General features: G+C 50.4%; 1 pseudogene; it reads right to left on the bottom strand.

The window, feature by feature from the left end:
- Positions 1–4284: 4284 nt before the first annotated feature.
- LOC105465442 (uncharacterized) lies at positions 4285–6046 on the bottom strand (annotated as a pseudogene).
- Between the last annotated feature and the right edge of the window lie 6661 nt (positions 6047–12707).

Below are 12707 nucleotides of genomic sequence, written 5' to 3' on the forward strand. Positions count from 1 at the left end.
AGCTTCGTCCCAAGTAAGTCCAAAACCCACCAGGGGAAACAACATTTAATCTTGAGGCTTGAGGATAGTCTTTGACTTTATGTCTCACCTTCCAGCCACACTGGGGTGAGGGTTGGGTCCCCAAGGCTCCAGGTGGCTCCACCCCCATAGCTTTACTGGGTGAAGCCCATGCCCTGACTCTCACTGGTTGGAGTCCTGTGCATGCAGCTCTCCCGGCCTGGCATTGCACACTGGTGGCTCTATAGGTCCAGGGTCTCAGGGGCAGCCTTGCCCCAATGGCTGTGCTGGGCATTGCCTGGGAATGTGTTCTCTGTGGTGACCCTGCCCCATGGCATTTGCCTGCATCTGATGCCCCTCAGTCCTTGACATACATCACTCACTTGGTTTTCTGGCTGCCAAGTCTCTTTTCCTCCTACTCCGCTAGCTCAGTCTCCCTTGCAGGCTCCTTCTTACTGCCCTGCCTTTTGTTAATGAAATGCTTAGTCTTTTGACCTCTTAGTTATCTATCTACAGTCAATCCTTGGTCCCATGTATTAATACCATTTAAACCCCAACAACTCCCAAATTTATATTTCCAGTCTGACCTGACTTGATTACATCAGTTCAAGGGTTTTCATCCACAAGAATGTCTACATGGTATCTCACATTTACATGTCCAAAACTGAACTCTTACTCTTTCCCCTCCATCCTGCCAGTTGCTAGGCTAAAGGCCTCAGAGTTTCCCTTGACTCTTCTTCTCTTGTACCTTACCACCTTTACCATGAGTGAATCCTGCTGGCTCAGTCTTCTAAATGTATTCAGAATATAACGATTTCTTATCAATGGCAATGCCAACACCTCGACCCAAAATGTCATCATCATCTCCCGTTGGATTACTGCCTCAGCCTTCTGTTTCCCTCGCTCCCTCTCTTGCTTCCACCCTAGTGACCCCGTGATCTACTCTTAATGCAACAGGGAAAGGGGTCCTTTCAGAGCTTATGCTCAAAATCTTTTTCTCCCCTCCTCCCATCTCACTCAAAGTCGATGCTCAAATCTGTACAATGACCTGCAGGGTCCTACATCAGGTGCTGGCAAACAGTAGCTGGATGGCAAGTTAGCCAGCTGTTTTTGTAAATAAAGTTTCATTGGAACACAACCACACTCATATGTCACGTATTGTCTATGGCTGCTTTCACACTACAATAGCAGTGTTCCCTAGTTATGATGGAGGCCACGTGACCCCCAAAACCTCAAATATTTACTATCTGGCCCTTCACAGAACAAATTTGCTAACGCTTGCCCTCTGTGATCTGGCTCTGCTGCCTCCCTCGCTTTGTTTCTGCTCCAGTCTTCTGGGGTCTCCTTGTTGTTCTTAGAGCCCGCTAGGCAATCTTCCACCTCAGGGCCTTTTTTTTTTTTTTTTTTTTTTTTTTTTTTTTTTTTTTTTTTTTTGAGACAGAGCCTCACTCTGTCGCCAGGCCAGGCTAGAGTGCAGTGGCGTGATCTTGGCTCACTGCGACTTCCACCTCCTGGGTTCAAGCGATTCTCTTGCCTCAGCCTCCTGAGTAGCTGGGACTACAGGCGCGTGCCACCACACCCAGCTAATTTTTTGTATTTTTAGTGGAGATGGGGTTTCACCATGTTTGCCAGAATGGTCTCAATCTCTCGACCTTGTGATCCGCCCACCTCGGCCTCCCAAGGTGCTGGGATTACAGGCATGTGCCACGGCGCCTGGCCCATCTGTCTTTCAAAAAATGTTTTTAGTTGGAGGTATAATTTATATTCAGTGAAATGCACAGATTTGAAGTGTACATTTTGATAAGTTTTAACAAATGCATTACCCATGTAACCTACCTCCTTTCAAGATACAGAGCATTTCTATCATCCAGAAAGTTCTCCTGTGCTTTAATCCTGTCCAGCACTCCCCTAGCAGCTGCTGAACGTGCCTGAGGACATTGGTACAGGACTCTGGCCTCCCCAAAAGAGCTGCTTGGACAAGTCTGCTTGGCTTACCCTAAATCCCAGCCTGCACTCTAAAAATTTCCATCCATCTTTAAACTGGTTGTACCTATAACCCTCCTTCATTAAATAAATAAACCCTGAAAAATAGGAGGACAATACCCCTTCCTGGCCCAGCAGCCCAGGACCTAATATTTACTGTATACCTAAGCTTTTAGAAATACGATTCGCATGGGTGGGGGCTGGCGGCTGCATCCCCTCCTCCTCCTGGTAGCCCCTATCAGCCTACAGTTTCCGCAGAGCAGATCTACCCAGGCAGCCTGAGCCTGGAAGTGCGGCGGAGCCTCCTGCTCATTCACCCTCACTAGGGTGGCAGCTGCACAGCAGCAACTGGGCTCACCCATTAAGCAAGAAGCCATTGTCTGGAAAGTGACACTCAGACCCCAGCCTGGGCAAGCGTGTCTGAAAGCCCCGTTTCTTCCAGTCCAGCTGTGGAGGGAGGGGGCAGAGCGTACAGGGTTCTACTGCCCTCCCCATCCTTTAGCCGCCCTTCCTCCTGGGAGAGAGCGCCACTCGTTAATTGGCCAAAGCCTTCCTGAGGGCTGTAAGTTTGACAGGCTGGGTGTGTGTGGGCCAGCCATGCTAGACAGACAGGCTGGTGTGTCAGAAGGCAGCCACCTGACCAGAAGAGGGTCAGCCCCCTTGGTGACCTCCTTCCCCCGGCTGGACACAGCGTCCTGCCCTCTCCCCACGTGAATGCTCCACTCAGAGCTGCTTCCAAGGGCACGGTTCTAACCCTGTGAGTGGGGACATTGTGTTAGTTTACAATGGGCCACGGTTTCCTCTGACATCTCCAACTCAGAGGCAGTAGAGAGGAGAAGAGAAATTCCCTGCACCTCCTCCCTCCTCAGCACCCCCACCTCTGCACACGTCCACATATGGAGAGCCTAACAATGGTCCCTGGGAGTGCCGCCATCTTCTCCTTTCCATGCCTGCAGCAGCTATGCCCACCGTCCAGACCCTCACCCGCCTGACTCAGTAGGCGCTGCACTGCCTCTGGTCCTGCCCCTACACCTGGGCCTCTGTACCCATCAGTTCCCCCAGTCTGGTTCTTGTTTCCCCAACAAGTAGGGAGCATGTAAGGTCATCTGTTGGGTTGGGGGAGGGAATAAGGTGGGCCTGTGAGGATGAGGAGAAGCTTATGGTTGTGCTGGACACTCAGCTGACAGGCCCATTGGCTGCCTACCCAGTGGTCATCCCGCTCCCACCCTCATTTCTTCTTTGTGAACAAAACCTTACTTCATTAAATACTGGACACCTATGAACTTCATGGACCCTTCTGCAGCCTCCCTGCCATGTAATGGTAAGTCTAAGTCAACCCTAGTAATTTCATTCCTCTGGCCAATGATTGCTTGGGGTGTGGGCATGAGCTGCCTCTTCACCTCAGCCTGAACCACAGCTGCCCTCTGCACTTACCGTGCAGACACACTGGGCCAGGGAGAGCTCCATCTTGATGGAGATGAGCTGTGAGGGCCTCTGCTGGTGGCTGGGTGGATCAGGTAGCTATAACAGGTTTTGTTCAGAAGGTCATCCATCAGCTTCTCCTCAGCATTGGCCATGTGGTAGTCCCCTGGGATAACACACAGACCTGCTGTGCCCTTGTGCAACTGCCCCCACTGCAGCTGACAGCCACAAAGGGGAGAGTCGAAAGGGCCAGGGACCACAGGTGCCCCGAGGGCCAGCTGAGGCAGTTCATGAAGCTCCTGGCAGGCCTGTCTCTCCTTGGGAGCTTCAAATGACATTCAAGACAGAGCTCAGCTTTCTCCTCCCACACCATACCTCTTCCTCCTCCTCTTCCCTTGAGCAATAAATGGCATCCCACACTCTACACATCTGGTACAAAACTGGGTATCTCTTCCTGACCTATCCCTTGGTTCATCCAAGTAGCCACCAAGTCCTGTCTATTTGCCCATCTCCACCACTACAGCCATGTCCCTACCTCCCCAGTCCTGCTATCCTTCTGGTCTCTCCACCCGCACTCTTCCCCTGTCATCCATGCACCGTACAGTGCCAGACAGCTCTTTCTGCAGCAAACTGGACTAAGCCCCTACCCTACCCACAACTCCCGGAGCTGAAGGTGGAGTTAAAACTCACATGTTTTGGCTTGGCATTCAGAGCTCTTTCCCCCTTGGCCCTAGCTTATCCAGAGTGCTCATAGTGTGGGTTTGGTGCAGAACTGGGTCTGAGACGGTGCTTTCCCTAAGAAGAAACAGGGCTGAGATCGGGGGATTTTCCGGGTTCAGAGTTAGACCTATGGAGTGCAAGGTTTCTCTGAGACACCAAGTGAAGGGGTCCGGCTGGCAGCTGGCTCCTGGTCTGGAGCTTCAAGGAGAGGTCTCAGCTCAGAGCCATATTCAAGAGCCAGCTTAAATGCAGCCTCCTGCCGGGAACCCGCAGAGCTTCCACAGCCTCAGATCTGCCCCCTGCATACTCCAGATCTCTTGCCAAGTGGCGTTTGGGTCTTCATGTCATCTCCCTCCCATGTCTGGGAGTAAAGGTGAGGTGCAGGGATTTGCAGGGACTTGTGTACTCTGGTGTCTTCAGGGAGAATGTATTAGGTAGAGGGGAGGCGGCTTGGAAAGAGGGAGACTCAGAGGAGAGTCAAGGACATCTGAGCAGGCGAGCCTGGGAGCAGGAAAAGGGATAAGAGTGAGCAGAGGAAACTGCTGGGGCAGGGGAGCAGGTGGAAGGATCAGGGAGTGAGGGGGGCTGGAGAGGTGGGGGTGGGGATGCTGGCGAGGGGCTGCCTGCCTCCCACCAGGGCCAGTTCACCTGGTCACCCCAAACCCCTCCCTCTGAGGGTGGGGCCAGAGGGCCCAGAGCACGGATCAACCCAATTGAGCAGGCCTGAGGTGGACTCGGGTGGGTGCTGGACTGGACTCCTGGCCCTGGGGAGCAGCTGCCACCCTGCCTATTCCATCCACTTTCCAACTCACTGCCTATTGGAGCAGATGCAATATGGGTGCCTTCTGAAAGATGCTCCTGGTGCACCTGCTGCCTGCTGACCCTCCCCCAGAAGGCCCCGAGCTCTCCAGAGCGGGGTCCTGTGGAGGCTTGGCCTAGATTCTGAGCCCTGCTTCTCATAACTGGGACTCCTCCCCCCAAGGCAGCTGCTTGAGTACCCTGGAAGCCAGTCTGTAGCCTCAGGCTAGAGATGGATCCCTCCCACAACCCTTCTTTAGCGTATCTATTTGGACGGACTGCTCATTTCATAGAGAGGGGTGTGTCTTGCCCCAGTCCTTGTGGCGTATCTAAGGCAGCTGTGGCGTCAGAATCTGCAGCTCCCATCCCCCAGTCCTGCAATACTAGGCGAGGCTGGATCCCACATCTCTGAAGTCCCACCGGACTGGTGCGAGGGGGCTCCCGAGTCCAGGGCTGCTCTGTGGGCTGTGAGGCTCATGCTCCAGCTCCGAGCCCACCTGGTGTGCTCAAGTTGCCCAACTTTGGGCCTGTCCTGCCTCTCTGGCATTCAGCTGACCCCGAGGGACTCTCCCTCAACTTGACCACCAGTTACAGGCTCTAAGTTAAAGGTTCCCAGAACCTTAGACCTTTTGGCCCAACCCTCCATTTCTCAGCTGGGGAAACTGAGACCAAAGAGGGGAAGCAACTTTCTCAAGGACCCACAGCAAGTCAGAGGCAGAACTGGGTCTAGGAGCCTCTTCCCAACAGAGGTCTTCCCTGACCTGTGAGCCTTTACTGCCTGGTTAACTTTCCCATAAGGAGACTGGAAATGGTGCTGTCCGGGGCGGTGTGTACCCGTGACTGCGCCAGTGTTTGTACCCATGAGTGTATGTGGGGGCGGGGGTGAGGGGTGTGAATAAACAGCAGGGATGCTAGGGGCTGGAATGCACTCTGCCTCACTCCAAAAAGGGGTGCAGGGGAGCCCAGCCCACCCCAGTACATGCTTAGACTTTCCAATCTTCAGAATGCCTGTGAGGCCGTCTGGGCTCAGAAGACAAGGGACAGGCCTTTCCCCCACAGATGGCAGGGGTGGCCCAGGATGGGTGAAAGCTTCTGCAGCACCGTTGGGGGTCACACCCCAGCCCATGGGCTGACAGTTAAGCAGAGAAGCCGCCACTAGGGGTCAGTCATGATCCAGCGATTCTGGTGAGCAGCGTGTCCCACCTGCCTCTGTCCAGGGTCTTGTCTTCCAAGCCTCCTTGGGAAAAACTGCTCCCTGGCAGAAAAGGGCTAATAATTCGAGAGGAAGCCAGAGCTGGAATTCTAAACGGTGTGTGTGTCCCGTTTGAAAAAGCATATCCACCCTAAACATTTATATTAAAAAATGGAAAGATATACCCACTGTTTTGGAATACAAACTATAGAAAGTAACAGTTAACAGAATCTTACTGGAAAGATAAGATTCTGCATCTGGAAAGGCAGAGTGATTTTCAGCTGGGTTGTGTGTCCTTAACTGAGGAAGGGAAGATGAGATTTATGTTTATTAAAAAGCAGCTATGAATTTACCTTTTATAAAGAGCTTACAATATACTAGTGCTTCTTCAATCATGTGTCTGAATCACCCAGATGCCTGTGTAAATGCAAATTCCCAGGCTTCATTCCCAGAGATTCTGATCCTGTGAGCCTAGGGTGGGGCCCAGAAATCTATACAGGGTGGTACAGGCTGCCCCAAGACCGCACCTAAGAAACACTGCAACTGGCCCCTACACACACCCAAGTCCCCGGATATGTAGGCAGGCATATTATCTCCATAAAACAGATGGGGAAACTGAGGTCCAGAATGGGGAAAGAAATGGTACAGGGCCACCGAGCAACTAGTAGCAGAGCCATGATACACCCACTGCCTGTGGACACCATCTCTGATGACAGCTTCATCTCCCTACAGGAACCTTGCCTACCCCTACCCCTACATCCCGCCACCCCTGTGGTGGGTCTCTGTCCAAGGAAGATGTAGCCCTGGTCCTCTAGGCTGACTGGGTATCAGAGGAAAAGCCTGGCCCAGAGTGTAGGAGCTAGAAGGGCCCTTGGAATTCAGGCGGGGAAACTGCAGCCCAAAGAAGGCAGTCCTCACATTTGAACTCTGCCTGGAGAAGGGCTGGGTCTCCTTCCTGAGTGGTAGGTTCGGCTTCACTAGCTTGGCCCTCAGTCAAGGTAACTGTCCAGGCCCACCACACCTCAAGGTGGGTGACCAGAGGCGGCGGTGCCATAAAATGTGTTTCCTGGGAGATCCACCCGGAAAGAGCAAAACATTCCAGGGCTGGTGATTTGGGCAAGCCCCCTTCCCTCTTGGCCCAGTTTCCCCATTTCTGCAACAGCTGTGTCAGAGGAGACTTCTCTCTGAGACTGAGCTGCAGATTTGCTCCCGGGTGCCTACACCACCCAGGTTGTCGGCTCCTCTGCCCCCATTCTTCAAGAAAGTCACCTCTTAGGTGAGGAAGGAGCCTTGGCCCTGTCAGGAGTGGGAGTTGGTGCACCCCCAGCCTCCCAGACCACTGGGATGACCTGGGCTGCCTACAAAGATGGTGCCATCCATGGCTGCTCCCCAGCCTGCAGACGCCCACCATGGAGAGTGACACCGGCTCTCGCAGTGGCTCTGAGAAGAGGCAGCCCCCACTCCAAACCTTGCAGAGCCATCCAGGCCTTCCCGCACCCCAAAGAGACTTTTAGGAAAATGAATCATCTCAAGTTCATACCCATGGGCGTTGCTGAAAGAAAGGACAGTGTGGGGTGAGCTGGCGCAAGGGAGTGCTGCTCTCTACCGACTTTGCAGGGAGGTCACTTAGGAAAAGGGAGTGGAGTCTGGGAGAGTGAATAGCTCAGGGTTAAAGGGAGAGGATGGGGCTGGAGTGGGCTGGCCGCGTGCTCTCCCTTGGGCCTTCCAGCCTGGGCTCAGGTGATTCAAGGGAGCAAGCACATCCCTCTCCCAGCCAGAGAGCTCTTGCCACGTTTTGGAATCAGTGCCATTCCCTTGGGGGTTGGGGGGTAGCCCCTAACTCGGGACCTGGCTGGAACTGCTGCCTCAATTCTGGATCCAAAAGGGCCTCTGGCAGCTTCTCCATCTCCCTCTCAGTCTAACTCCCTATCTCATTCCCCGTGTAGGTCCCAGCAGGCAAATCTGACAACGGGAGGAACAAGGCAGGAAGGGTAGGGTCTGAGGGGGTGACCGTCTTAAAACTGCAGCTCTGCCGCCTTCTCTCCAGGACTCTCAGTCTTGCTTTCATATTGCCCCTTCCACATCATTTTGCTATAATCTAACATGTTGGCATGTGGTCGTTAAAAACAGTAACATTGCTGAGGTGGAGCAGACGTCCCCTTTGGGATGGTTTGGAGAAGTTAGGTTTGAGGGCTTCCTCTCTTCTGCAAACTGCAGCAGTAATAGGTGAGATATATAAAGTAAATAAAGGTCAGGCGCGGTGGCTCACACCTGTAATCCCAGCACTTTGGGAGGCCGAGGCAGGAGGATCACTTGAAGTCAGGAGTTCAAGACCAGCCTGGCCAACGTGGTGAAATCCCATCTCTGCTAAAAACAAAAATACAAAAACTAGCTGGATGTGGTGAGAGAAATCACAAGAACTTATGGTCAGATTGACTTGGGTTCAAATCCCAGTTTGGCCACTTAGCAGCTGTGGTGGGCACCTCACCTTTCTGGGCCTTGATTTTTCCATTTATAAAAAGAGGGTGATAATTGTAACTCTCCCTCCCATAGGGTTAGTCTGAGGTTTAAACAGGATAATGAACATGAAAGCCTCTGCAGACAGCACACTGCCCCTTCCTTCTCCTTTCTCCTGTCTCCTTTAAATTAACCACAGATGGGAATTCAGTAGGTGTTTAATAGTTGCAAGATCCTTTTACAGTGTAACCCTGACTGTTGCTTCTTCAAGCATTAGTCATAACAAATGGTGTGTACTTCCATCTGAAAGTTCTGAGAGAAACAGGACATTAAGCTGTTTCAAATGCAGGCTTTAAGTCTAAAGTGTCCACTCTGCCTTGTCCTGAATCACCTCCTCCATCCTTCCTGCTGATCAGAAGCATCTGTGCTTTCAGGACTTATCTCCAAAAAGCCCGCCCTGATTCCTCCCAATCTTTATGGTCTCCTCACTGAAGGACCTCCTTACTCTGCATTTGATTCCCCATAGCTCCCTTACCTGGCTCCCCGGCTGTCTATTGGCGGCCAGGCAAAGGCTGGCGGTGCTGGTGGGAAACCTGCTGGGTGTTTTTCTTCCCTTCAGTGATGTGACCACTGCGGAGATGTTCAAATCTCCCAGCTAAAGCATGCAGTTAGCGGCCTGCCTCCAGTGGCTAGCATCTTCAGGCTTCACCCCAGCTTTTGAGTTGAGGCCACACTACTCCTGGGCAGCCCCCAGACCAACTACTGAGCACAACAAGAGTCCTAGGGCCTGCCGGCCCAGCCCAGGACTCCAAGGCTTCCTGTTGGGTTGGCTGAGACTTTGTTAGATCTGCACAGCAGTCTGAAGTCTTCCCCTGGCCAATCCAGCTGCTTCCCCCTCTTATCTTTCACAGTAATTACCCCTCCCTACCAAACCCTCTTCTACGCCTGACTATACCTCAGCATCTGCTGTCCAGAGTGCCCACCATCTCCAGCACCAGCACAGCACCGCGGAAGTGATGGGCTGCAATGGGCTCCAAGTTGAAAGGCCATGCAGAGGAAGCTCAGGGCTTCAAGGACTCCAGACCCTCAGGGGCCAGAAAGGGACCTGAGAACCAGTCTGTTCCAATTCCCCCTTTCACTTGTTCACATAGCACGGAGACCCAGATCTGGGCCAGGCCTTGTGCTTCAGGGATGGATGAAGTCAAGATCCCTGCTCTGGATGACCTTGTAGGGGAGAGAGAAGCAGCCTCACACTGTGTACCAGGGTCTGCGCATCTTGCTGGGAAAGCCGAATACTCAAAGGGAGTTGGGGTAACATTGCTGGATGCTCCACTTAAGGGCAGATGATGATTTTTAAGTCTGCCCCGGTGGGGCCTGATTTCCTTTTGTTTCCTTTGACAGAAGCCTTTTCAATGGAGACACCTTAATAACGACGACAGCAAAGAACATGTAGTCAGTGCTTTTCCATCTACTGGGCACTATGCTGAGTGCATCAGGTAAAGCCTGGATTAGGAGAGACTGCAGAGGTGAGTCATAGCGTCAGGGGTCCTGGGCTTGCAATCCGTAGCTTACTAGCTGTGTGACCCTGGACAAGTTCTTTAACCTCTCTGTGCCTCATGTTTTTAATCTGTTAAATAGGGAGATCAAGAGTATCTTCCTGACACATGCTGTGAAAAATAAGCAATGCAGAATCCAGACAGGCAGATTCCGGAGTCCAGATCATCCCTAGATGGTTTGTAACTATAGCACTCATCTAAGGCCTGGTGAACAGATTTATAAAAAAAACCTTTTTATTGAGATATAACATACATATAGGAAAGTTCACAAATAAATGTTCAGCTCAATGAATTTTCACAAACAGAACACACCTGTGTAACCAGCATCCAGCTCAAGACACAGAACATTACCAGCACCCAAAAGACCTCGTACTTACTTCCTCTGGGTCCCTGCCCTCCCAGAGGGAGCCACTATTCTAATTTCCAATGCTATAGGTTAGTTTTACCTGGCTTTAAGAGTTTTCCCCAAACATTTCCATAATTTCTCCAAAGTGCTCTCATGCCCCTTTGTCATCCATCACTCCCTTTGCCCCTGTCCCAAGCAACCACTGACCTGCTTTCTGTCTCTATAGTTTGTACTTTCTAGAATTTTGCATAAAGAAAATTATACAGTACATCATACTTTTTTTTTTTTTTTTTTTGAGACTGGGACTTGCTCTAGCACCCAGACTGGTGTGCAGTGGTGTGATCAAGGCTCGCTGCAGCCTCAACCCCCCAGGCTCAAGCCATCCTCCCACCTCAGTCTCCCTATCCTAGTAGCTGGGACTACAGCTGCACACCGCCACACCCAGATAATTTTTGTATTTCTTTTTTTTATAGAGACAGAGTCTTGACATGTTGTCCAGGCTGGTCTCAAACTCCTGGGCTCAAGTGATCCCCCTGCCTTGGCCTCTCAAACTGCTGGGATGATAGGCATGAGCCACCTCACGCAGCCTTCATTTTCTTAGTGGTGACTTTCAAAGAGCAACAGTTGTTCCTGACCTGCCTTCTTTCTCTGTGGATTAGAGACACACTTTATCAATTTTACTTTCTTCATGCTTTTTATATTCTGTCTTAGAAATCTTTGCCTTTCTCACAATTGCAATGACATTCTCCTATCTTTTTTGGTCTAGAACTTTATAGTTTTAGGTTTTACATTTAGGTGTGTTACTTTATTCTACAAGTGGTATGTATGTATGTATATATGTATTTTCATTACTCAAAGTATCCACGTTGAGTAAATTCTTAGTGTGTGGTAATTATCAGTGCTCATTTTTTTCCACTGGATATCCAGTTGATCCAGTGCAATTGTTGGAAAGACTTTACTGTTCCCATTGAATTGCTTTAGCACTTTCGTCAAAAATGAACTGACCATATGTATGTGGGTCCATTTCTAGACTATTCTGATCAATTGATCTGTGTGTCTATCCTTTATCACCAAGAGCAAAGTATGCTTTAAGTATGTTCTGTGGCTTTAAGTACGTTCTGAAATCAGAATGTACTTGTATTTCTTTTTAATCCTTGTTCTTCTTTTTAGAATTTCCTTTAGTTGCTTGGCATGGTGGCTCATGCCTGTAATCTCAGCACTTTGGGGGGCCGAGGCAGGCAGATCATTTGAGCCCAGGAGTTCAAAAGCAACCTAGGAAATATAATGAGACACCTGTGTCTACAAAGAATAGAAAAAATTAGCTGGGTGTGGTGGCACGCACCTGTGGTCCCAGCTACTTGGAAGGCTGAGGTGGGAGGATCACTTGACCCAGGGGAGGCCAAGGCTACAGTGAACCATGATGGCACCACCACACTTCAGCCTGAGTGACAGAGCGAGATCCTGTCTCAAAAAAAAAAAAAAAAGATTGTGTTTTCTTTTTGAGATGGAGTCTCGCTCTGTCGCCCAGGCTGGAGTGCAGTGGCACGATCTCGGCTCACTGCAAGCTCCGCCTCCCGGGTTCACGCCATTCTCCTGCCTCAGCCTCCCAAGTAGCTGGGACTACAGGTGCCCACCACCATGCCCGGCTAATTTTTTGTATTTTTAGTACAAAAATTGGGTTTTTTAGATGGGGTTTCACCGTGTTAGCCAGGACGGTCTCGATCTCCTGACCTCGTGATCCACCCGCCTTGGCCTCCCAAAGTGCTGGGATTACAGGTGTGAGCCACCGCGCCCAGCCAAAAAAATTGTTTTAATTACTCTAGGTCCTTTTCATTTCCATATGCATTTTAAAACCAACTTTTCAAATTCTGAAGAAAAAAATAAACAATGCCTGCTGAAATTTTGATTGGGATTACACTCAGTCTGTAGATAAATTAGGGAAGAATTATCACATTGGGCTATTTTGTATCTCCTAATCTAAAACATGGCATATCCCTCTGTTTATTTAGTTCCTTTTCAATTTCACAATGTTCTATAGTTTTCAATGTAGAGGTTTGATAGATTTATTCTTAGGCATATTATAAAATGTTTGGTACTACTTTAAGATTTTCAAAATTTCACTTTCAGATTGTTTCACACACAATTAGAAGGAATAAATTCAATGTTTGATAGCATAGTAGGGTGACTAGGGTTAAAAAATGTACTGTACTCAGGAGATGGACACCCTAAAGACCCT

This window comes from Macaca nemestrina, chromosome 13 (assembly GCF_043159975.1).
Source record: "Macaca nemestrina isolate mMacNem1 chromosome 13, mMacNem.hap1, whole genome shotgun sequence".
Lineage (NCBI taxonomy): Eukaryota > Metazoa > Chordata > Mammalia > Primates > Cercopithecidae > Macaca > Macaca nemestrina.